A 26,888-nucleotide genomic window follows, 5' to 3' on the forward strand; every position below is an offset into this window, starting at 1 on the left:
AAATAATTGAATTCTTTAAAACAAAGTTTAAGAATTGATTTAGTTTGTCATTAACTCATTGATGCTTTATTCTTAAAAGAAAACTTCCTTACTCAACGAATTAAGGATTACACGATTTCTGACAAATTAAATTATTTACAAGAAAAACAAAATGCAATTATCAATATTTAATAATTATGGAATTGAGGAGTTGACCACTTGGTGAGCATCTTTTCTGTTTTCTATCCCACTTAATTAAGCAAATTGAATAAAATTTAAAGGTTTCTTCTTCTTTTATTTTCCAAGATTTTAATCAATTAATTGCTAAAAAGTTTTCAAATTTATTTCTATTGTATAGTTGTGTTAAATCATTAAATCTAACTTTATATTTTCAGAATAACCTTTTTTTTTTAACTAAATAAGATCAAGAGAAATTAATGGTAATTTAAGAATTACTAAAGAAAATTTGATCGATAGAGTACTCTTCCGGTACCAAATGAGTTCTTCAAAGTTATTATCATCACCATTTTAGATTATCTTTGTGCATAGTTATTTTTATTAGATGACATCATCACTATTAACAATTTTTTTTGCATTTTTAAAGGGCTCAAAATTGATTATATTGACCAAATTGATTGTGTCAACCTAAGTAAAAATGAAATAAAGTAGGGCAAAAATAAGACATAGATTTAATGATACATGAAGTAATAAATAGCAACTTTAAGGACAATTTAAAAGAGCAAACCAATTTAATTGGGTCAACCAAATAGTTACAATGTAATTAAGTAGTACAAAACTCATTACATTGCCCTTTATATATAGTAGTAATATTTTGTTGATTACTGCATTTTGTTTGTTAAATATAATTAACAGATTTGCACTACAAATATTAAATATTTAAAACCATAAAATTTATATTTATTAAAAATAATTTAATATAATCAGTTCATAACTTGCAGTGAATTGAGTTACAAATTAAATTAAACAATGTTCTAATTATAAGATCATCCTTATTATTAACAGCTTAGTGGCATTTCAGTCATTTTAACATAAGAGGTGCTTATCAAGCACATTTTTACCAATCACATCCACAACTTATTTTCAGTTTCACCACTTTTATCCAAACAGGTAGGGGTGTCAAAAAAATATGAAAAATCGACCGAACCTAACCATACCGAACCGATTTATAGTGTTTTTTCAATAAAACCATGGATTTTTATTTAAGCTTATAACCATCCCGAATAATTAGGGTGGTGTTTTTAATTTATACAGAAAACTGAAAAATTTCCGAACCGAACTGAATAGCCTTACATGTATGAAATATATTTTATATATTACAAATATATTAAATGAATATATAAAATATATTTTATAAGTTCTGTTTCAAATATAAAAAATAATTTTGCCCACTAAATTTTTGGGCCTTTAGTTGATTGGATTTAGTTTCAAAAGGATACCTCATATACATAGTCATACAGTCATAGATTTAGATGATTTAAGTAGGCATTTTTTGTTATAGTTAGCACTAACAGAAGTTTACCTCCATCTTGGTCTCATCTACTATGTTGCTTGATGTATATGTATCAAATTCAAGTTGTGATTTCTGTGACCTACAAGCTAATGTTTGTTTTGGCTCAATTCAACATTGTTGTCTTTGGCAAGTTATTCTTCTCCCTGGTCAATCAGTGAGGATTCACGTCGCGATGATGCCATCGTTGTTGTCTTTCTACTTGATATAACACATTTCAGTTTAATTACTTTGTGTAGTTTTTTTTAATAGCTTTTACATTAAATTTTCATAAGAAACAAATAGAAGCTTTATTTGATGGTGTGCCACAAATAGGTTTGTGGACGTCTGTGTCGTTAAATTTTAATGGTGGTGTATTTTTAGTTGACACTTTAAAACTAAAATAACCGAAAATTAATCGAACTGTATCGATAATGAAGAAAAAACCGAGATGATGAGACGGTCTCGAAAAGTCTAATTTTGGTTATGAAAATAAAACCGAAAAATTGAAATGGTATAATATTTTTAAAATAACCGACCGAACCGTCCCATTGACACTCCTACAAACAGGTAACTAAATGCTTATTCATAAATTAAGTTCCAGCACCTGTGCTTATAAGCTACTTAAATTAAGCTATTCCAAACGGGCTCTAAAAAGTATTTTTGCAAGCTAGAGTAAGAGCCAGTTGGCCAAGCGTTTTGAGCCTAAAAGTGTTCTATTTTTAGAAAAAACACTTTTTTGGATATTTGAGGTGTTTGTCTAATTAGTAAAACTGTTTTTAAGTAGAAGCAAAGTAGTTTTTCTACAGTTGTGGAGAAGCATAAGCTTCTCGAAAAAAGTAGAAGCGGAAGTAAAAATTTACTTTTTTTAAGACAAAAATATCTCTACCATAAGTACAAATTTAGCAAGTATATCCCTCATTAATCTATTAATTTCTAATTAATAATCTTTTGTTTTATTTTACGTAGTATATAGTTATGTTTCACGTTGTACCTTTAATCTACTGTAAGGGAAAATAATAGAATAGAATAGAATAAGAAGGAAACAAAATTTTAATCTTGACAAGTGTACCGACATTAATTGTGAGTCGTAAAACCATATGGCCCGTGAAAATTGAGACCCGACTTTATGCTTTCACGTGGAAATTCAGCGTTGTAAAGCGAAATAAGATAAAAAAAATCAATATAATTATCCCTTTCTGAATCTCATCTCATTGATTTTTTTGATTTTTTTTTTAATAATCTCATCTCATTGATTTTTTTAATTTACTCAGATAGAACCCCAAAGTTCCAAAGTTTATCCAAACATTAGATTTCATTATTCTAAACGTCACTCAATTATTAAAAATAAAGTTATATTTTTTCTTTTGTAATCAAAGCCATCCAATTTTACTTATATCACTAAAAAAGTCACCTACTAAAATTTGGCCAACAAAATATGAAGTGACATTTTATTTAGTCCACACGTGAACTTTTTCTTCTTTTCTCAATCCACACATGACATTAATAATTCAAAACTTAACATATAGCACCAACCCGACCCAAAGCCATAATATGAAATAACCCTATTCATTCTCAATTAAAATAGAGTTTGTTGTTATTGTTGTTGTATTCTCAATTAAAATAGAGTTTCACTTTCTGTAAACATTTAAAAAAAAAAGTCTGACAGGTTCAAAAAATGCCCGTAACGTATTAGAAATGACTCAAAAATGCCCTCATTCCATTTATTGGATAAAAAATGCCCTTCTATCCACATATTTGGATAAAAAATGCCCTTAACATTAAATTTAAGTCTAAAATTGCCTCTCCTTTTAGCAGAAGCTGACGTGGGATATATGATTTTTTTAATTAAATATTTTACATTATTTTTATTGGTTCACATGTAATTAGACTCAAATTCATTCACAATCCAACTCATTAACTCAAATTCATTTTTAAAGGACCCAACATTTCTTCCGCATCAAACATAGGACCTAATTACTCCAACATTGGAAGAAACAAATGAAGAACTGGTTGGTTTTCTCGTTTCAGTTATTATGGTCGATGATTCATTATAATCTATGGATTGAAATTTTTTATATTGTGTTAGGCAAAATACATAAATAATTTTTCATAAAGTAGTCTATCTTTGGCCCTGTCTGACCTTTACTATGTGATTGCGGGGTTCCGAATACTCCTTTAAATTGGTTTGAAATGGTATTATTATCCCCCTTCTCGACTAGTATCAGTTTTAAAAAAAGAAGGTAATTGTCGTTCACCAATCCTGTTGTGCTATGTGTAAATTTCATTAAAGAAACTTTTTTTCATTTTTCCTTTTATTTATGTTTTTGGCTTAATACCTAGATGGACCTTTAAACTTGGCATGTTTTGTAAGATAGGCATATAAACTTATAAGGTGACCAGATAGACACTTAAACTTACTCAAAGTGTATTTTTCAAGTTTTTCAGTTGTTTTGAAAACAAAAACTATATTTTTCAAACACTCACAATTTTCATGGCCAAACAAGCCCTAAATATATCACAAAATATTTTTTTTAAAGTGCAAAAATAAGGCAAACGCATATACATGAGACTATAAATGTGCACTTAAACCAATAAATACTCGCTAATCGCAATTTTGAAGCTTTCAATTAATTCGGTTTTTTTTTTACACTTGAATAATTAAAAAACAATAACTTTAACCAATAAAAATCCTTAAAAAAAGAAATTTCAAATTAAGAAATTTCTTCTCGGCTTTACAGTTTTCTTAATTTGAAATTTCTTTTACACTTGAAATACTGAACTTAGAAATTTCTTAATTTGAAATTTCTTTTTTTAAGGATTTTTATTGGTTAAAGTTATTATTTTTTAATTATTCAAGTGTAAAAAAAAATCCGAGTTAATTGAAAGCTGCAAAATTGCGATTAGCGAGTATTTATTGGTTTAAGTGCACATTTATAGTCTCATGTATATGCGTTTAATTTATTTTTGCATTTAAAAAAAAATATTTTGTGATATATTTAGGGCTTGTTTGGCCATGAAAATTGTGAGTGTTTGAAAAATATAATTTTTGTTTCAAAACAACTGAAAAACTTGAAAAATACACTTTGAGTAAGTTTAAGTGTCTATCTGGTCACCTTATAAGTTTATATGCCTATCTTACAAAACATGTCAAGTTTAAGGGTCCATCTAAGTATTAAGCCTATGTTTTTTCTTACCTTATTCCTTTTTATTTTTCTACTCCATTTCTATTTCTCATCTTTACCTGGAGCACTGCTCCCACCGGAGTTCCGACGTACTCACCTTTTCTCCCAAGGGTGAATTTACCGTAGGCCGAGGGGTGTCACGTGATACTGCTTCACCGAATTATTTTATCAAATATATATACATAATTGGAAGGCAGAAGTAGCATAACAGATAAATTGAATAATGTGATACTGCTTGTTGCAACCAGCGGCGTAGGTCGTTTGGTCAGGAAATCCTGAGTTCGAAACCTGGCAGCTTCCCTTCATTGTTTTTAATACTTATCTTTTTTCTCTCCCTCACAAATAAAAAAGATACTTGTTGATGTTCGAACCGAGGACCTCTAGAAGTTAATAAAACTGTGAACCACCAATCCATGGCACTGTATTTTAGCGTTACGACAAGATTATATATTAGGTCTGAACGAAGAAAGTTGCTGCTTCCCTAATTAAGTGTGTGCTATATTTGTTTTCCCCTTCATCTTCTTTTTCATCAATAAAATTGATTAAGATTGATTTATGTAATCAGATGAATGACAACTTCTTTTTAGAGATCCTTTAGTGCCTTATATAGGAAAAATAATGTTTAGTATATTTTCTAATGAGGTAATTTTGAATACATTTCAAAAAATAAAAATTCATCGAGGAGAGTTATAGTAATATACATGAGTGGAGCTTTATTTATATTATGCTCATTTTTTTTAATATTGTGTCATGGTGTTTTATTTATTTGTTTCATTTTAAAATGTGACACTGCATGCTAAAAATTCTGTGTACGCCACTGCTTTCTCCCATCGAACAACCAGAAAAATAAATCCCACCAGAAATCAAGACCAAAAAGTAAACGTCGGAGTAAAGTCCCAGAAATTTTCATAAGAATAAAACGAGCTTAAGGGCCACATATTTGAAAATGTGTTTGGATTAATGAGTTGGAGTGTATATAAATTTGAGTCTAATTACATGTGGAATAACAAAAATAATATTACATATTTAATTAAAAAATTCATATATTCCATATCAACTTCTGTTAAAAGGAGGGATAATTTTAGACTTAAGTTTAATGTTAAGGGCATTTTTGATCCAAATAGGTGGATGAAAGAGCATTTATTATCGTGGAAGAAGGGCATTTTTGAGTCATTTCTAATATGTTAAGGGCATTTTTGAACCTTTTCTGTTTTATAAATCATTGTCAGACTATCACGACAATAAAAAAGGGAAATGGGTCAAAAATGCCCCTCTATTTTAAGAAAAGGGCTAAATATATCCTCCATTATAAATTTGGGTTAAAAATATCCCTTCCGTCATGAAAGTTTTTAAATATACCTCTGTCTTAATAAATATTCCCAACATAACCCGATTTCATTTTTAAACCCGCTCTATTTAAACCCGACCCAACTACATAAAAAATTCATATGCGACCAATTTGTTCCCGAGTACTGCATCGAGAGCCACTAGGTACAGGAGCGGGTAACCCATATGGGTTGTTTATTTAGTTGTTTGGGTTTAAATGAAGTGAGTTTAAAAATGAAATCGGGTTATGTTAGAGATTTCCGTTAAGACAGAGGTATATTTGAAAACTTTAATGACGATAGGGATATTTTTTACCCAAATTTGTAATAGAGAATATTTTTACCCCTTTTCCCAAAGTAAAGAAGTATATTTGACCCTTTTCCCAATAAAAAATGGTGAGACAAAATAACGCACGGGTTGAAGCTTACACCATACAATATCACCTACCTCATTCAAATCCAATTACAACACTTACTACCTATATTAGTCGCCTACAGCCAACAACCATAACTTATCACAATTCACAAGCACCTGCAATTTTCCAGTTGAAATAACTTTGATCACTGGGCATTATCCACCATCTGATTTTGTCTAGCAATTTCAGACTTCCACGATAACTTGAAAATGATTTTATAAAATGAGAGGCAAGGTCTTTTACAAAGAAAATTGAGAGTGAATAGGGTTAATCCGGATCGGGTAGAGTCCATGGTTTATGTTTAGTTTTGAATTACGGGAAAGGGTCAAAATATACCCCCGTACTATCAAAAAAGAGTTAAATATACCCTTCGTTATCCTTTGGTCTAAATATTCCCTTCCTGTTATACTTTGAATCAAAATATACCCCTCTTTATACTTTAGATCCAAATATAGTCTTACTCCGTTAAAATTATCCAAGATAGACATGAGATCTGACGTGACACTGACAACTCGGTCAGGTAGACACCACGTGGCATGCCACCTCACCGCCCAACCCATTTACCCCTCTCTTTCCCTTCTTCTTCCACCACTTCCATCTTCCACAATAAGAAAGTATAGAAATCGCAACAATTTTTTTTATATTTGGCAACAACTTAGTTTTATTATTGGCAAATGATTTTTTTATTGCCAAAGAATTTAATTTTGTTGCCATAGTATTGATTATTGTTGCAAAAAATACTTTTGACAAAAAAAAAAATTATTGCACGTTGTTACAATAACAGCTGTTGGGAAAAGTTCATGTAACAAAATATTATTTTTTTATTGTCAAAAGTATTTTTTACAACAATAATCAATCTATGACAATAATTTTTTTTTTATTACCAAATATATTTTTTCTTATAGTGTCCTCCCCCTCCATAGCCTTTCCATCATTAGCACCACCACACTACCATCTCCATTATCCAACAACTAAGATAATAATAGTTTGAATTGTCATAATGAGTACTATGTATGACATAGGAATGGACACATAACACACAATCTTTTGCCTGTACGTAGGAAAATAGGGGTCCTCTTTTCCTAATAAATTAGTGTCATATGTAGATCATCCGTGACGTTTAAAAAAAAAGGTTTACTTCAATATCGAAACAATATTATTTATGATAGCTTACTTCGATATCAATCTAAGATTATTTATGATAGCCTAATACGAAGGTAAAACAGTGAAATGTACATATTTCTTGCTAGATTTTACAATTATTTGTCCTTTAGAAGTCACCGACAGAGTTATCTGGATTAGAAGTTTGAAAAAAGAATTATAGATGTGTCAGTCCCCACTAGATCTCGTCAATTAAAATCGGCTAACTTTTAGTTCGTTGCCGCCATGATTATGTTTATCACATGAAGTGATGGACATGGCCCCTCGAATTAAGTGAAGAGTTTGGTATTGGGGTGGGTCATATAGTCCCAATTATTTACTAGAGGCATAGTGCCGGCTGTGTGGCCTTTTATGTGGGACACAGAATTTATTCTTTTTACTTTATGTCTATTTCTTCTTCGTCTCCCTCGGTTCAAACTCATTTCACTTTTCTTTTTCTCTCTCTCTCTCTCTCTTTTTTTTTTTTTCAAACCCATTTCACTTTTTTTCTTTTTCTTTAAACTCATTTCACTTTTGGTAAGCGGACTAAGTTATTCCGATATTATAATCTTGAGATTAATTATTTTATCTTACATGGGAAGTGAAATAAAATAATATCAATCTTGATGGGATAAGATGAATTATTTAAGATTAACTTTGAAATAAATTTTATATCTTATTTGGTTGAATGTATAGATAAATTTATACCTTCAACTAAATAAGTTATAAAATTTATCTCAAAATTAATCTCGAAATATCCTACCTTATATGATTTCAAAATTCCTAATCCAACTAGTATATAGAGACCTACTGAAAAGTTGAAATGGCAGCAACAATGATTAACCCATAATATTAACTATTAAATATGATTTTTATTTTCTATCTTTCTCTCTCTCTATTTTAATTCATGTAATGGGAGGTTGGGAAATCAGTAAAACTAAAGGTAATACTATTTGAAAAGTGCAAATGAATTTTTTGAGGAACTAAAAATATTGAATTGAATATGAATAAGAACATATGCAAGAGTTATTAGTCCCAACTTGGCGTTGAAGCACAAAAATCAGATTTTTATAATTACTAGTATTTCTTTCTGGTTCAAGATAATACTGTAGTTTTTAAGGTTTTGCTGTAATTGGATTTTTAAGTAGTAACAAAAATTAGGTGACGGTATTGCTTGAAGGTTGAGAGTGATTTTCTGGTGGGCTCGTTGGAGGTGACAGAAAGGAGGTGAGTTGGAAAATAGGTAATGCATGGGACCCACAATCCCATGTCTAACCATAATAAAAATTTTCAGGGATGAGTTTAGGGTATATATGAACCGAGTTGATTCAGATTTTTCAAATAACAAACAAAATTAATTGTATTGGATTTTTAAATCTATAAATCAAACCAACAAAAATTTATTTTTTTAACCGCGGGTTTTCTCGATTTTTTCGGATTTTTCAGATTTTTTTTCCTGATAAAGTCTTTATACAAAATATATTACTTGTAGGTCAATATTTCTTTAGTCCTAGTAAGATACGACTATCTAATTAAGATATTTTTAAGAAAATAACACAAAATGTGAGATGAGAAATGATGTTATACTAAAATATTGAACAAAAAATGTAATGAAATCGCATGAAATAAAACGATCATAATCTAAAAGTACTAAGTCATGTCATAATAAACATGACTAATTTATAAAGCATATAGAAAATAATCATAATCTAAAAGTATTAAGTTATGCTAAAATAAGTACGGCTAATAAATATTAATTACATGGCTAAATATTAAAGAAAAAATAAAATTAAGTTTTTTATTTTCATTGTATAAACAATAGAGAACTAAAGAATAGATATCCAACATTATTGTCATTTCTAGTGTTAGAATTGAATTTCTTTTGTTAGCATTAATACATTGATTTGATTTTTGTTAGGTTTTATTTGAGTTACTAATATCTATGAGCTATTAAACCTATTGGACCATTCAAATTCTATTAAAAAATAAAAAACAATGAAATAGTTTAAGAAATATTTATAAATTATATTATAAGTAAATATTTTTATGTATAAATATTTTAGAAATTTTATACATGTAATATCCGGGTTGGTTTGATTCGGTTTGACTTTTTTTTAGTTAAAATCAAACCAAACCAAGAGTGGTTGGGTTTTTCTTTTTAAAATCAAATCAAGTCAAACCAAACCACTAATTGGATTTTTTCTCCATTTGATTCGGATTATCGGTTTGGTGCTGTTTGTCGATTTCCTTTGTACATCCCTAGATGAGTCTTTGGCTTGCTGAAGTGGGATCCAAAATCCACTTGGCAAAATATGAAAGGAGACTCATACAAGTTTTGTCTGCCACGTAATACTTGTGCCTTGCACATATTTTTTCGATCTAGTCCCTTACATTTATGGTTATCAGCAAGTGTGGTAGTGCTAATGGTGGTGTGGTGGTGATAATGGTGGGAAAGGTTGTAGAGGAGGAGGAGATGGTAGTGATAGAAAAAGAAGAGGAAGAGAGGAGTAAATGAGTTGGGCGGTGAGGTGGCATGCCATGTGGTGTCCACCTCACTGAGTTGTCAAGCCATGTCAAATCTCATATCCATCTTGGATAATTTTAACGGAGGAAGGGTATATTTGGATCCAAAGTATAACTGAGGTATATATTTGGACTCAAAGTATAACGGAAAGGATATATTTGGACTCAAAGTATAACGAAGGGTATATTTAACCCTTTTTTGATAGTACAGGGTATATTTTACCCTTTTCCGTTTGAATTATTAATATCATGTGAACTGATACAAGACAAGTAGACGTGGACTAAATAAAATGTCACAAACACAATTTTTTTCCTCAAATCTTACTAGGGTAACTTTTGAAATGACATAAATAAAGTTAAGTGAACTTGTGATTACAAAGGAAAAAATGTCTTTGTTAAACATTAATTCTTAGTAACTGAATGACCTTATGAGTAATGCTTTTACATGTGAACAAAAGTTATACGAGAGCCGTTTCAATTCCCTTACATAGTGAAAAGGGAAGTGATTATTAGATAGTATGTGACTATGTGAGTTATCTTTAGAAATAATGATTTTAAGATACAAACCGACAGAGTCTTAGCACGTTTTGAAGAGTCACAAAGAAAATAAAAACCACCAAAGAATAGTAGTATAGCGGATAAGGTTGTTCCTTCCTTAATTAAAGTTTCAATTTCGAATTTTGAAAAAAAATCCTTTATAAGGAATATTTCTCTGAATGAATCCTATGCGACATGAATTCAGAATAGATGCTCTCTAATTTAAATACCAAACATAATCACATCAATAGAGAAATTAAAAAAAAAAAAAAAAACAAAGAAAATAAGAAGAAGAGAGAAGAGGAAGCAAATGACAAAATACACTAAGCGGAACCGGTTTTGCCACTCACGCGGAGAATCGTCCCTCGTTAAGCAAAGGAAAATTTATGTGGCGACCAGACAGAGTTCGCGTAGGTAGTTATAATAATTGCCATAATTGATGGCGGGCTGACAAGTGACAACTTTCACTCACCAAAGAAATGAATAGTAATTTTTCTTTTTTTTTCAAATTAAGGTCAGTGGGTTTTGGTCCCCACCAACTATTTTATCAGAAAATCAAAAGCATTAACTGCGACAAATTAACGAAAAACAATACTATTAATTGCAACAATTGGGAAAAGTTCTACTCTCTCCGTCCATTGTTACTTGTTCATAATTGACTTGACACGCTCCTTATAAAAATCATTAATAAAATAATAAGTTTACTATGTCATGCTTTGAATGTAATAAATTTAATATCTTGAAAAATGATTATATTTAATAATAAGAGTATAATAGTAACTAAGTGATAAATTATTTCTTGGTTTCAAAACTGTACAACTAAAAGTGAACATTTGTTTTAATATAGTGGACAGAAGGAGTAATGTTTAGAGTCGAAGGAAAGAAGGAAATAAAAATACTTTGTCTCAATTTAGATGCAGAGTGAAGATAAAAGTTTTGAACTTTAAAAAAAAAAATTGTGATCTTAAATATGCCTATAACACTTATATGACTACAAGACTTTTGAAACTTGTAAATTTAAGTATGCCATAATATTTATGTGACTTTGTTATTAAAGGTAAAATGAACGTTCAAGTTAAATTATTTTCAAGTAGACAAAGATGACATTCCATTTGAAAAGGACTATAAAGAAATAGTGCTATTATATTTTAACAAAGGAAGTAAACCTGTCTTTTGTCAAACCATCCGATAGTTGAAATATCCTAATCCGATAATTTAGATTCTCGTCACATATAGTTTATAAGGAGGAAACACTGCTTAGCAAAAGTTTTTTCATTCAAAGCTCAAATTTGAAACCTTTGGTTAAAAATATATTGAGGAATGACATTCATCCTACCATAATATTTGGTGATATTCTGACTTGTCTATCTTGCCGCGCTTTAATCCTCAAGAGAATCAGTTTAATGGTTAAACTTTTATTGACATAAATTACTGCTCATTAATTTTTTTGTGATATTGTAGGCGGGCTATTTGCTTGGATTTGATGAAAGTGAAGATCAAACTATTATTTTAAAATTATCATATTGACAATTAATGATCCTAAATGTTTTAGACAGACATATGGATGTGTGTATATATGTAACATCTGAGACCTTTAACTTAAGCTTTGACCATGATTCTAGACTTAGAAAAACCAGATAAAGAATGTGGGAAATTGAAAATTTCTCTTCAATTGTCAAATGGGGATTTACGCCCCAGAATACGGACCGTATTTCAGTATACGACCCGTATTTCAAATCGTAATGTGGCATCTAATCACTGTGCATTTTGGAAATTGGCTCACGAAATTTCATAGTTAAAGACGGACCGTATTTTGAAATACGGCCCGTATTTGGTGGTCGTAATTGGTAAGGAGTTATACAGTGTTTCTGTCCGTTGAACATGCTTAAATACGGTCCAGGTTTACGGACCGTAATTCAAAATACGGACCGTATTTTGGTCTGTATTTCTCAGCCCGCACCAGAACCTATAAATACCTGGTTTCAGTTCTAATTTTATTTTTACTAGTTCCTAAAGCCCTAACACGACTTGTTTCTCCTCTCCAACCCCAAGAACTCTAAGGTAAGCAAGTTCTACCCATTCCAATCAAATTCTATCATGTATTTAGATAATCTAAGATAGAATTCATTGTTCTTAACCTAGGGTTTTCATGAAAACCCACAGATAAGGTTTGAGACACAGGCTTTTGGGTTCTTCTAAGAATTCAGACTTTGGATTGAGGATTGTGAAGCAAATAAGGTATGTGAGGCTATCTACGTTAGCAAATGTTCATGATTCTCCCTACACCTCATTCTTCATACTTATCAGTAAATTGACTCAGAATACAGTTTAGCCCTAGTTTCTTGAATAGTTGTAGAACTGTTATCTTCTAGGCTTATAGTTTCTGAATTCGTTCATGATGATTAATTTGAATATCATGAACTCAGTACGTAATCAATATAGACTTGTGAATTGTATCTCATGAATCTAAGCATGAATGTTTAGAATTATTATGAATAGTTACCAGTTTTATCTTCATAATCAGTAATCAGTATCATGTTATCAGTTTTATCTTCATAATCAGTAATCAGTATCATGTTATCAGTTATATCTCAGTCTCAGTGCTTGTTATTGAATACTTGTATTAGGGCATCAGGCCCACAGATATGGACCTAAGGTCACAAATTATGTATACGTATACTTAGGCATCATGCCATAGATTTTGCATGCATATTATTATTATTAGACCTAAGGTCACAGACAATAAATAGGTTATTCATTATTCAAGACAGGGAGTTTCCATATCTTTACTTCCCTGTTCAGTCCAGTTATCAGCATTTCAGTTCTGTTTCAGTTCGGCGTATTATTTCATTCAGTTGCTTTACATACTAGTATAATTCCAGTGTACTGACGTCCCATTTGCTCGGAGCCTGCATCTCATGATACAGATACCAATATACAGGGTAAAGACGCAGCTCGCTAGGTGGCTTTCAGATTCAGCTAGTCAGTGGTGAGCCTCAGTTCTCCGAGGCCCTACATTTATCTTTATATTCAATCAGTTCGCAGACAGTATTTCCAGTATTAAGGTATGCAGGGCGCCTTATCCCGATAGTTAGTCAGTATTCCCTTATTCAGTAGAGGCTTCATAGATTACAGTAAGTAAGATATTTTAGTATTTTGTTGGATTATTGAGTTAGCTCTTTTGGCTATTACTTACTCAATATTGCAAACTTTAAGTATTTCTTCCGCACAAATACATTTCAGTAAGTTATTTCTCACTTCATTAACATGTGTTTATCATACTTAGATATCAGTATACCACATGTTGATCCAGCCAGTCAGTTGGTTCGTTCGGTCACATGCAGACAGGCACCGAGTGCCGTGTTATGCCCAGGCCATGGTTCGGGGCGTGACAAAGCTTAGTATCAGAGCCTAGGTACAAAAGTCTTAGGGAGTCTATGAAGCCGTGTCTAGTGGGGTCTCGTTTATGTGTGTGTGCGTGCCACACATGTAAATAGTTGGCCGCTAAAACATGTAGGATTGTTTCACTTCTTTCATACTCTAGATCGTGCAGTTAGAACAGTACCTCAGGAAAGTAAAAGTCTTCTAACCTTACGAAATTTCGTATTTAAGAAAAATGCCTGCAAAGAGAAAGTACACCAAAAAAACTGTAGCTACTAGTCAGAAGGCTTTCACCGAAGCCGATCAAACTACAGATTCACAAACTCAAGGGATGCACACAAGGGCTCAGGATTCAGACCTCCTAGCTCAGGGGAAACCTCTAAGGGTTGTGCCCCCGACTGCACCTCCCCAGGCACCAGCTCAGTTTCCCCGTTCTTCTGAGACGGATGTTGGCGGAGCTATTCAGTTGCTCACTCAGTTGGTAGATGCTCAAGCCCAGCGTTAGGGGTCATCAAGGTCCAGCTCTAGGACTCAGGATTTTTTGCGCATGAAGCCCAAGGAGTTCACAGGAACAGAACCAGATGCAGACCCTCAGAATCTTATCCATGAGTTGCAGAAGATTTTCAGGGTCATGCAAGCTACAGACAAGGAAGCAGTAGAGTTTGGTACCTTCCAACGCAAGGATGTAGCTCACTTATAGTATGAGTGATGGGAGATGTCCTGTGGTGAGGATTCTTCTCACACTACTTGGGAGGAGTTCGAGACCGCCTTCATTGACCATTTTCTGCCAGAAAAAGCTAGAGAGGCTAAAGCCTGGGAATTTAAGCGTTTGAGACAGGATGGCATGAGTGTGACCGAATATTATGTCAAGTTATCATCATTGGCCAGGTATGGTCCTCACATGGTCAAAGACATGAGAGTTCGAGTCCGGCGCTTTGTGTTGGGACTCAGTCCAGAGCTTTACGGTCCTGCAAAGATAGGGGCTCAGAATAAGGACATGACCATCACTAAGATGTTGACTTTTATGAAAGAGAATGAAGATGATCTGAAAGTAGCAGAGGCGAGACAGAAAGAACAAGACAGAGAGTTCGCAAAAAGGGCCAAGTCCACAAGCCATTTTAGTCAGGGAGGTGGTGGCAGACCATTTCAGAAAGGTAAATCAGCAGGACCTGCCCCATCTGCAGCCAGTGCCCCAGTCCTGAAATTTAGGAATGATCAGAAGAACAGGAATTCTAGAGCAACAGGCTCCCAATCTCAGTCTAGCGTAGGTAACAAGGGTTTTAAACACCCCACCTGTAGTAAGTGCAACAAAAGGCTTCCGTGAGTGTGTCGTTCAGGTATGGACGGTTGCTTCGGATGTGGGCAGCCAGGGCACTTCTTGAGAGAATGCCCATCAGCGAAGCTGGGCAGCGTAGCACAGTCCACTAATTTAGTGGTCCGTCGTGCTTCTCAGGCTCAGTCAGGGCGCGGTGCGACTAAGTCTGGTAACACAGGCTGCATGTATACTTTGGCAGGTGGTCAGGACACAGAGGCTCGTGCAAACATAGTCACAGGTATTCTATCAGTCTTCAATTTCAGTGTTTTTGCCCTTATAGACCCAGGCTCTACTCTTTCTTTCGTAACCCCTTTCATTGCTAAAAAGTTTGGGGTAGAACCTGAAAAGTTGCATGAACCTTATGAAGTGTCCACTCCAGTTGGAGAATCAGTTTTAGCCAGACTCATCTATAGGGGTTGTCTAGTCAGAGTTTATCATCGTCTCACCACAGCAGATTTAGCAGAACTAGAAATGGTAGACTTTGATGTAATCATGGGCATGGATTGGTTAGCATCGTGTTATGCCACAGTAGATTGTAGAGCCAAAACAGTTTAGTTCAGATTTCCTAATGAACCAGTCTTAAAGTGGAGTGGTGAATCAGTAACACCCAGGAGTAGATTTATTTCCTATCTTAGAGCCAAAAACATGATTTCCAAGGGGTATATTTACCACTTAGTCTGATTCAGAGATGCAGATGCCCAGGTTCTGACTCTCTAGTCAGTACCAGTTGTCAGTTAGTTTCCAGAAGTCTTTCCAGATGATCTACCCGAAGTCCCTCCCGATAGGGAAATTGACTTTGGGATTACCTGCTTCCCGTCGCTAAGCCATATCTATTCCGCCGTATAGAATGGCCCTAGCAGAGTTAAAAGAGTTAAAAGTCTAGTTGAAGGATCTTCTTGATAAGGGGTTTATAAGGCCAAGTGTCTCACCCTGGGGCACACTAGTCTTGTTTGTCCGAAAGAAAGATGGGTCCTTGCGTATGTGCATAGACTATCGCCAGTTAAACAAAGTCACCATTAAGAACAAGTATCCTCTTCCCAGAATAGACGATTTATTTGATCAACTTCAGGGTGCTCAGTGTTATTCCAAGATTGACCTCAGATCAGGCTACCATCAGTTAAAGGTTAAGGGAGTTGATATCCCGAAAACCGCTTTCAGAACCCGTTATGGTCATTTTGAGTTTCTTGTCATGTCTTTTGGGTTGATGAAGAGACCAATGTGCATAGGTATCTTCTGCTCATACTCTATCAAATTATAGTAAAGTTTAAGATATTGTCCCACAGAGATTGAAACCACCTAGGCTACAAATTTGTATTATTTTTGTTACTATTTGAGAGGATCAAACTGATGAAAAGAGAGTTGTTCAAAAGTATTGAAAATTATAATAGTAAAATAAGAAATATTTTTGGATTTTTCTAATAAAAGATAGAGGTTGGGATATTTTGAATCGGCAAGATAAAATTATTATAATAAAATCAAAAGTTTATTACTTATTTCTCCGTTTAAAGAATGATTGCTTATTTCTAATCCAATCACTCCACATAATGACAATATGTTAATAGCACCACTCTGGCTTATACTATTACTTATTTCTCCATTTAAAGAATGATTGATTATTTCTAATACAATCACTCCACATAACGACAATACGTTAATAGCACCACTCTCGCTTATACTATTAATTTATTGACAATTAATTAGTGACATTAAACAATAATTAATTAATAACACCTCTTTCGATTAGTGTAGTTAACCAATTAAAGTAATGGCTTCAAACAAGAATTATCTTAGTTGAGTGTACCAAGTGAACAAAAGCCTCTTTCGATTAGCTTTTGCTAAATCCATGAATTGATTTGAGTCAATCCCTCCGTGAGAATTAGGACTGAAAGAAAGAAATAAGACAAAGATCTCTTAAATCAATAAACTTATTTGAGTCAATCCCTCCGTGAGAATTAGGACTGAAAGAAATAAGATAAATATCATTTTAATCAATAAACTTATTTGAGTTAATCCCTCCGCTAGAATTTGGACTAAAAGAAATAAAATAAAGATCATTTAAATCAATAAACTTGTTTAAATCGTTCTCTTCTCCCGAATAAGAAATAAATTAACAAGATAAGGATTTTTGTAAAGAGATATAATTAAATCCAATAATAGATATAATTAATATCAAATACCTTGGTGTATAAAGATGATAAAGAGAAAATTCCAACATAAGAAGATAATAAAATAAGGTTGTTTATTATAATAGCTTCATCAAGCTTCATCTAGTATCCCAACCAAGGAAACTTACTCCACTGTGGAGTAGAAAAACTAAATAGAAATAAAGACTAAGAAAATATATTTACTACAAGAAAGATCCAAGAGAGACACCAAGACTAGTTCTTGTGTCCTCTTCACTATTAGATGCAAATCAAGGATGAAAGATGGCTTCTTTTTCTTCTACAAACATATGCCCTATTTATAGAAAAATTCCTAGAAGTCTTGGAGAGACATTGCAAGAGAAATTCAATATAATAATATTTCCTTGATGAGAAATTGGCATGGCAAATTATCATGCAATCTTGAGAAATTGGCATGACAAATTATCATGCAATCTTGAGAATTTGGCATGATAATTTATCATGAAATTTGGTGAGAATTTGTCATAACTTTGTTTCTGTTTACTTTATGTAGTCTTTGGTGAAGTTGTCATGGATGCATCCTCCTTTCTTGGCTTTTAGTTCTTGCTTCTTCTCTTTTTCCATGTATTCTTTTCCTGCAAGATTTGTTAGAAAAGTGCGAGAATATGATATAAATTATTCATGTTTTATTTTTAAAATATTATATTTTTATATTGAAATTACATGAATAATTTATACCCATCAAATACCCTCACACTTGAATTTTTGTTCGTCCTCGAGGAAAGAATTTTGAAGGAAAACTTTTTTTTTTTGAAATTATGGGAGTAAAATGGATATTTAATCAAATAAAATCTATCATGCTTCCAAACTTTATAATTTTCATATTTATCAAACCTTCACTTTGTTTCTTCTTTTATTTTTGTTCGACAAAAGCTTCACCTTCTTTCTTTTCGGGACTTCTCTGAAATTGATAATTTTATGATCATCTGCATTTAGTATTCTTCATCTTTTTGTCCATAGGCTTGCCCTTTATGTCTATCTCCACTAATGTAGACCAAACATTGACTTCTAAAATCATTTAGGACTTTTTGGGCTTGTAATGTTGGCTTCAGGCTGGTAGGGTAAAGGTTATATTTGTAGTGACTTGCCTTTTTCCTGCTTTGGACCAGATTTTTTTTTTAGAACAGACTTTTCACATATTTGCTAGTTGATACTTTTTTTTTTTGATGTACTTATAATGTTTGTACATAAGATCACCCTCATTTTTTTTCTTTAATTCTGGTTCTTTTTCAAAACGAGCTCCAAACTTATTTTCTGAAAAAGGACTTTCAAATAATAAGCATGGAATTGCATAGTTAAATTTGAGCTAGTTTAGGTGTAAAACAAGGTATATTTAGGCTTCAAAACTGGTGCTAGGGGTAATTTTTTTTTTAATTGGTGCGATATTTAAAAAAGACTGAGGTAAACCAAGGAAGCCTAATTCATTTTCTAAAAATCAGTGTTGCCTAGGATTTCGCCTCAAAAGACATTCGAGGCAAGTTCTAAAATAGAGATTGTAAATTCTGATTGCTTTTGATCATAATGCTTCTCAATCTCAGAAAGTCCTGCTAAGTATTGAAGATATTAGTTCTTGCCTTCACAAAAATAAACTCACAAACAAGGAAGTTATGAGTTAAATATAAAATATATATATTTGACATTGGATGATAAGAATTTTATTTTAATAGATTAGCATTTTACAAGAGGCATATTTTTATATAATATATTAAATTATTCATATTTTAAAATAAAGTAAAAATCTTTTTGGCTTTCAAATATACAACTGCAGAAGAAAGCTTGAAAGAAACTGCAACCACACACGTTCTATGTGCAATAAGTTCATTTGTTAACTCTGTTAACTTTCATAGCCTAGCTTAAGTATAAACTAGAAAATTACATGTGCCAATAATGAAATTGTTCAAAATGCGGTTGATTAACCAGTCATTCAGGCATGCCAATCGCTATGGAGTTACTCCTGTATAAGTGACATTGTTTTTGCAGAGGCCATCATTTTGTATTCTAGTTGTACATTGATATGGATATTAACCAACTCAATTAATCAAGTGCACTATCACTCCTTCTTACTAGACTTATAAGGCTCCACTGCTTCACCCTCAATGGCTACGGGAAGATAAAAATAAACTGAAGGAAAAAAAAATTGCAAAGATAAAAAAAATAAAAATAAAAACTCATGAAAAAAATAATCATAAAAATAAAATATATAACTAGAAAAAATAATAATAGAAAGAAAAAAAATACATATATAAAAGTGTTTTCTTCTACCCCACACTTAAATTGTGTCATGTCCTCATGACACATACTTTAAAAACAAGAGGGGTGAAGAATTTCCCTTAATTTTTTTTTCCGAGAACTTGTGTAATCAACTCCTAATTGTGAATCAAGTTTTTTTTTTCGCTTATTCTGGTTCCTCGTGGAGTTCATTTGGCTAAGAACATCATAAAACATTTTTCTTTTTCGCACATATCGCTCTTTTTTGTCCTTGTCTTGAGGAGTCAAATAATTGCGTATGATCTTCCTTAACTCTATTTTGCATTTTTTGCAAAGATCATTCCATGCGTTTTCCTGAAAATCTCCAATAACAAAATCCACAAAATTATAATATTTAGAAGAAATTGGAGAATTACGATCAAAGGATATTTCATTTGTGCTTGTGACCTCTTCATTCTTATTTTCTTCAAAATTAATCAATTTAAGTGGATAAGAAAAATCGGATATGCACTCATCATTTGTTGAATTAAATTCAACCAAATCTTCATTGTAAGCAATCTCCATTAGATCTAAACCTTCTTCTTGAGTGATAACCTTTTTCTCACAAGGCTCGTCTTCTTGAGTTGATCAATTCTCACAAGATGTTTTGTCATTTATTTGTTCACCACCAAAATTTAAGGAGTTTACAATACTTACCAAGTGATTTACTTGCATTGTTAAGTGCGTCATGGCTATTTGATCCTGCACATGTTTTTCTTCTGTCTTTTTCATATAGCTGTACAAAGTCTCTTCAAACCTTGTGTTCTCCTCTTGAGGTGGTTGACTCATGTTGCTTTGATTCCACATATAATTTAGGTATTGATTGCATTCCGGATTGCCATTATACCCATAAAAATTGTTATACATGTAAGAACTAGCAGCATCATGAGATTGTTCATAAAATGAATCAAAAAAGATAGGATTATCTGATTGGCATTAATGACTAAGGTGACTTCCACCACAATATTCACAAATAACAGACCTTTGATTGATTAATACCTCGATGCATTTTAGTTTTTCAGAAATACCGTATGAGATTGTGTTACCTGTTTGGCATTCAAAGCTTTGGTGGTTGCCTCCACAAAAATCACATGTGACTGACCTCTGACTTATTTTATTAATTAATTCTTCAAGGTCTTTCAGTCTCTGAGAACCACCATATGAGAAAGTGTTACCTGCTTGACATTCATGACTGGGGTGATTTTCACCACAATAATCACAAGTAACTGACCTTTGGTTGATTCTAATTGGTAATTTTTCAATATCTTTTGATTTCTCGGAATCACCATATGAGAACTCATCAAAGAGTTCACAATCATCTTCATATTCATAAATGACTGATTGACAATTCAATGTGTGATGGTTCCCACCACAAACATTACAAGTGATAATCACCTGACAATAACTTTCAATTAGATTTCTATGTGGTTGATTAAGATTCATTTTGAAGGGGCAAGGAATGAGTTTTCTTTCAGATTTTTTTTTTCAAGTCTTGCTCCAACACTTGTTATACATTAAACAAAATGAAGATAGTTAAATAATGATAATATAATATAATATAATAATATTAATATAATAACAATAATATTAATAATATAATATAATATAATAATATTAATATAATAATAATATTATTAAAATAATAATATAATATTGCTATAATATTAGTAATATCAATATAATAATGGCTTCAAGTTTTAGTCCCCTAACACTTGTCAAGTACTAGGAAATAAAATACTTGAATATATAGTGTAAAAAAAAAATTCTCAAAGTAGTAATAAAATAATTAATCTGAAGTAGATGTTTACCAATCCCCGGCAACGGCGCCAAAAATTTGAGGAGACCAATGTGCATAGGTATCTTCTGCTCGTACTCTATCAAATTATAGTAAAGTTTTAGATATCATCCCACAGAGATTGGAATCACCTAGGCTACAGATTTGTATTATTTTTGTTGCTATTTAACAGGATCAAACTAATGAAAAGAGAGTTGTTCAAAAGTATTTAAATTATAATAGTAAAATAAGAAATATTTTTGGATTTTTCTAATAAAAGATAGAGGTTGGGATATTTTGAATCGGCAAGATAAAATTATTATAATAAAATCAAAAGTTTATTACTTATTTCTCCGTTTAAAGAATGATTGTTTATTTCTAATACAAACACTCCACATAACGACAATATGTTAATAGCACCACTCTCGCTTATACGATTAATTTATTGACAATTAATTAGTGACATTAAACAATAATTAATTAATAACACCTCTTTCGATTAGTGTAGTTAACTAATTAAAGTAATGGCTTCAAACAAGAATTATCTTAGTTGAGTGCACCAAGTGAACAAAAGCCTCTTTCGATTAGCTTTTTCTAAATCCATGAATTTATTTGAGTCAATCCCTCCGTGAGAATTAGGATTGAAATAAATAAAACAAAGATCTCTTAAATCAATAAACTTATTTGAGTCAATCCCTCTGTGAGAATTAGGACTGAAAGAAATAAGATAAATATCATTTTAATCAATAAACTTATTTGAGTTAATCCCTCCGCTAGAATTAGGACTAAAAGAAATAAGATAAAGATCATTTAAAGCAATAAACTTGTTTAAATCGTTCTCTTCTCCCGAATAAGAAATAAATTAACAAGATAAGGATTTTTGTAAAGAGATATAATTTAATCCAATAATAGATATAATTAATATCAAATACCTTGGTGTATAAAGATGGTAAAGAGAAAATCCCAACATAAGAAGATAATAAAATAAGGATGTTTATTATAATAGCTTCATCAAGCTTCATCTAGTATCCCAACTAAGGAAACTTACTCCATTGTGGAGTAGAAAAACTAAATAGAAATAAAGACTAAAAAAATATATTTACTACAAGAAAGAGCCAAGAGAGACACCAAGACCAGTTCTTGTGTCCTCTTCACTATTAGATGCAAATCAAGGATGAAAGATGGCTTCTTTTTCTTCTAAAAATATATTCCCTATTTATAGAAAAATTCCAAAATTCCTAGAAGTCTTGGAGAGACATTGCAAGAGAAATTCAATATAATAATATTTCCTTGATGAGAAATTGGCATGGCAAATTATCATGCAATCTTGAGAAATTGGCATGACAAATTATCATGCAATCTCGAGAATTTGGCATGATAATTTATCATGAAATTTTGGTGAGAAATTGTCATAACTTTGTTTCTCTTGACTTTATGTAGTCTTTGGTGAAGTTGTCATGGATGCATCCTCTTTCCTTGGCTTTTAGTTCTTGCTTCTTCTCTTTTTCCATGTATTATTTTCCTGTAAGATTTGTTAGAAAAGTGCGAGAATATGATATAAATTATTCATGTTTTATTTTTAAAATATTATATTTTTATATTGAAATTACATGAATAATTTATACCCATCAGTTGACGAATGCACTAGCAGCTTTCATGGATCTTATGAACTGGGTCTTCAAGCCGTATCTTGATTTGTTTGTCATTATATTTATTGATTATATCCTGGTATACTCCCGTAGTTAGGCTGACCATGCAGAACACCTCAGAATAGTATTGCAAATACTCAAGGATCGCCAACTTTATGCAAAATTCTCAAAGTGTGAGTTTTGGCTAAAGTCAGTGGCATTCCTAGGACACTTAATCTTAGGAGAGGGTGTTAAGGTCAATTCTCAGAAAATTGACGCTATTAAGAATTGGCCCAGACCCACATCAACATCAGATATCAGAAGTTTCTTGGGTCTGGCAGGCTACTACTAGCGTTTTGTAGAGGGGTTTTCCTCAATCTCAGCTCCATTGACCAAGTTGACTCAGAAAAAGGTTAAATTTCAGTGGTCAGATGCATGCGAGCAGTGTTTCGAAGATTTGAGGAAAAGGTTGAATTCTACTCTAGTTTTGACGCTACCAGAGGGAACCGAAGGGTTCGTAGTCTATTGTGATGCTTCAGAAGTTGGTCTCGGTTGTGTTTTAATGCAGGATAGTAAGGTTGTAGATTACGCATCTAGACAACTTAAAGTTCATGAAAATAATTATCCGACTCATGATCTAGAATTGGCAGCAATAGTCTTTGCACTGAAGATATGGCATCACTATTTGTATGGAGTGCATGTTGATATCTTCACCAATCATAAAGTCTGTAGTATATCTTCAGGCAAAGAGAGTTGAATCTTAGACAGAGAAGATGGCTCGAATTAGGACTATGATGTAGATGTTCGCTATCATCCAGGGAAGGCGAATGTTGTATCGAATGCTCTCAGTCGGCGTTCTGTGGGAAGTTTAGCCTATATTGATGCAGATAAGAAAATTATAACCAAGGAAGTTCACCATTTGGCCAGTCTTGGGGTTCAACTTTTGGACTCCGAGGATGGTGGTGTTGTTGTTCAAGATAGATCTCAATCCTCCCTAGTCGTTGAAGTGAAGGAGAAGCAGTTTCATGATCCCTACCTGTTGCAGCTGAAAGAGGGGATTCACAAGCGTAAGACGACGGCTTTTGAACAAGGGGAAGATGATGGTACCTTGAGGTAATGAGGTAGATTATGTGTCCCAGATGTTGATGGGATCAGAGAGCGAATTATGACAGAAGCTCACAACTCCAGGTATTTCATTCACCCAGGTTCCACTAAGATGTATCATGACCTTAAGGAAATTTATTGGTGGAACGACATGAAAAAGAATGTAGCAGAATTTGTGGCTAAGTGCCCCAACTGTCAGCTAATGAAAGCCGAACACCAGAGGCCTGGTGGCTTGACTCAGAACATTGATATTCCTGTCTGAAAATGGAAAATGATCAATATCGACTTTGTATCAGGACTACCTCGTTCAGCTAGGAGGCATGACTCTATTTGGGTGATCGTTGACCGGCTTCCTAAGTCATCACACTTTTTGCAAGTCAAGACCAAATTCAGCAGAAGATTATGCCAAGTTGTATGTTAATGAAATTGTTAGATTTCATGGGACCCCAGTGTCTATTATTTCAGATCGTGGTGCTCAGTTCGCAACGAACTTCTGGCAATCCTTCCAGAAAGGATTAGGTACCAAGTTTAATCTCAGCACAACTTTTCATCCACAGACATATGGTCAGGTAGAACGTACCAGTCAAACTCTTCAGGACATGTTGAGGGCTATTGTTCTTGATTTTAAAGGTAACTGGGATGATCACTTACCTCTCATCAAGTTTTCCTATAATAATAGTTATCATGCTAGTATTGGGATGACACCGTTTGAAGCTTTGTATAGGCGAAGGTGTAGATCGCCAATTGGTTGGTTCTAAGGTGGTGAAGTAGAATTGTTGGGATCATATTTGGTCTATCAGGCTATGGAGAAGGTCAAGTTAATTCAAGAGCGTTCGAAAACGGCTCAGAATCGCCAGAAATCTTACACAGATGTGAGATGGAGAGATATAAAATTTGAAGTTAATGATTGGGTGTTCCTCAAAGTCTCACCCATGAAGGGTGTTATGAGATTTGGAAAGAAAGGCAAACTCAGTCCCAAATATATTAGACCTTACAAATTTCTGTGAAAGGTCAGTTTAGTAGCTTATGAACTTGAGTTGCCACAAGAGTTGGCTGTTGTACACCCAGTGTTTTATGTGTCCATATTGAGAAAATGTATGGGGGACCCGTTGTTGGTTGTCCCAAACTTAATAAAAATCCTAGAAAAACCAGTTGCAGCCATGCAAATGGACGGAACACATAATATATATAAACATTATGTTTATAAAGCATACATTAGCTTTGTAAATACTTGCTCAAAATTTTACAAGCCTACTTACAAAATGGATAAAATATGGGTAAGAGACTTAAATATAAATGTAGACTTTGTCATAGGATTATATTTCATGTTACATGATAACGGTAGATGTATGATTACAAGAGATGGAGTGATATTCTTAAAAAATATCACTCATACATCAGTACAAACTCTTAAAGCTGAAACTAGAATAAGACATAAGAAAATCCTGACTGTAGACTAGGTAAACCTGCAAAAGATAAAAGGTAGTTGCTGTAAAGGTTGTGAAGAAAATAACACATGCTGTAAAAGAAAAACAGAATCGAAGAATTTAATTCTAGAAGAAAATGAAGAAAAAGATAAAATAGAAAATAAAGATCTATTAGGAAAAGACTATGCTTTGATAGATATAGAAACAAAATTATATAATTTCAAAACAGGGATAGAAAGGATAGGAGTAATAAAAAGCCATGATTTCCTGTTTTATTTTTTATTCTTTTTGGGAATTTACTAGCTAAATGTTTTACACTTCCGCAAGTGAAACACTCTAATCTATTCTTGTAATTATTCTTGTAATTTATTTCCCGTTCACATATGAACACTTTACCCTAATTGGTTGGGGGTGGGTGGGAGCTTAGTAGTTGCTTAGTCGTTTAAAAGTCAGACTGTCGTAAGCCCAACACTATTCTATTTACACTCTCAAATGAGGGGCTGGTTTATTTTGCTATAGGGGCCATCTCCTGTCATCCCTTACCTATGGTTCAGGAAAGGGATTTCCGTGACTCGTTGAATATGTTAAGGGGTACGCTTGATTCACTTTCAAAGAATCTATGCCCTGAACTCGGGCATAAAGGGTTTGTTGATCATAAGAAATTGACTCTCCACTTGTCCTCACGTCCACTCCCAAGGATCCCCCGTCCTCGGGTCCTGATTATCTTTAATAAATATATGAGTCTTTCTCGCTACTACAACTATAGCAACTGAAAAAAGAGGCTAACCGACTAAGACTAATAGTTATCCGAAAGACGGTTCTGCAAGAGAGATAGAGGTTCTCGGGAAATCCAGGAGGACAGCTCGCCGAGCCTATGGTGGACGTCGGTTGGGTTGTCGACGGTTACGACCTAGGCGCTGCAAGCGAGCATAGAGTTATGCTTTCATTTCTTTGTTGAGATTGAAATCTTGGGAAAATGTTAGGTATAATGCATGCAGGCTATGTCAAGAAAAGTACTTCCTTACTTTTCATTCATAGTAGTCTTAATGACTAATAGTTTGAAGCTTCTCTGCTGCATTGGTCTTTTCACTCCTCACTCTCCACCATAACAAAGTGCTGGCCCTGTGCCTTTGAGTTGAGGCCGCTGGCGGCTATGACCCCTCCCCCATTGAACAAAGGGGATCCGTAGGGTGGGCTCACTCACATACTGGCTTGGC

This window comes from Lycium barbarum, chromosome 9 (assembly GCF_019175385.1).
Source record: "Lycium barbarum isolate Lr01 chromosome 9, ASM1917538v2, whole genome shotgun sequence".
NCBI classification, from domain to species: Eukaryota; Viridiplantae; Streptophyta; class Magnoliopsida; order Solanales; family Solanaceae; genus Lycium; species Lycium barbarum.